This window comes from Octodon degus, unplaced genomic scaffold (genome assembly GCF_000260255.1).
Source record: "Octodon degus isolate 3935 unplaced genomic scaffold, OctDeg1.0 scaffold00207, whole genome shotgun sequence".
Lineage (NCBI taxonomy): Eukaryota > Metazoa > Chordata > Mammalia > Rodentia > Octodontidae > Octodon > Octodon degus.
Genome location: NW_004524783.1, coordinates 2,783,915 through 2,784,883, shown reverse-complemented (window position 1 = coordinate 2,784,883; position 969 = coordinate 2,783,915).

Below are 969 nucleotides of genomic sequence, written 5' to 3'. Positions count from 1 at the left end.
ATCCATATTCTTTTTATATCATTTGTATTGACTCCTTCTTTCTCATTGATGCCTATTAGCCTCACATTGTTCATCTTTGCATTGTCTTACAGATGTTGAATTATTTTTTCCTGCATTCTAGCTGTTTTTAAGAGATCTTTTCTCACCTTCTCACCAGCTGCAACAGCGTCTTCAGATTTGAAACTCTGTCTTCACTTTCATTCAAACAGTTTTGCCAGTTTGTGATTGAGATTTTAATTTCTGGTAGATCACTTTGAATCTGCTTCCTGCATTCTATTTCTTTCCTGTATTGCTCATTCAAGGAATCCATTATTTTTCTAATCTCCTCTCTATTTTTTTTATCAGTGTCTTCTTTAGAAGCACTTAGCAATTGTGTTAGTTGATACATTGTGTCAACTTGGCTGAATCAGCTCCAGCAGTTCTCAGTGTGGGAGCCTAGCCCTGCACGTGGGCAGGACCCAGGAAGGAGAAAGGCTTCCTGCCGCCCTGCCCAGCTTCCCTGGAGAAGTCTCAGTCTTTGGAGGAGCTTGATCTTGGCAGGCGCAACACTTTGGAAGAGCTCCAGTCTTCACCGTGGAGCGCTGGTCTTCGCAGTCATCCTAGAAGGAAGAGAGAGGCTTGATGGACGCCGCTGCAGCTGCTGCTCCTCCTCTGCTCTTCATTGTTTTCTGCCGAATGAACTGCTGTTGTTTGCCTTGGAGCCAGTGGAATATGGACTGAACCCTCCAGTAACTGTCAGCTAAATAAACCTTTCCTTCCTTCATTTTGAGTGTCGGGCATTTGTCCCAGCAATGAGTAAAAAGTAACTAAGACAGTAATTCTTTCATTATAGTTATCATTTTTGTTTTACTTCAGAGATTATTTCTGATCTGAGATCCTCTGTACTTTTTTGTAGTTGTTTCTTTACTTTTCCTTCTCTTTGTCATTTTGTATAGTACTATTCTCTGACCTTTGGTGTACAGTTTTTTT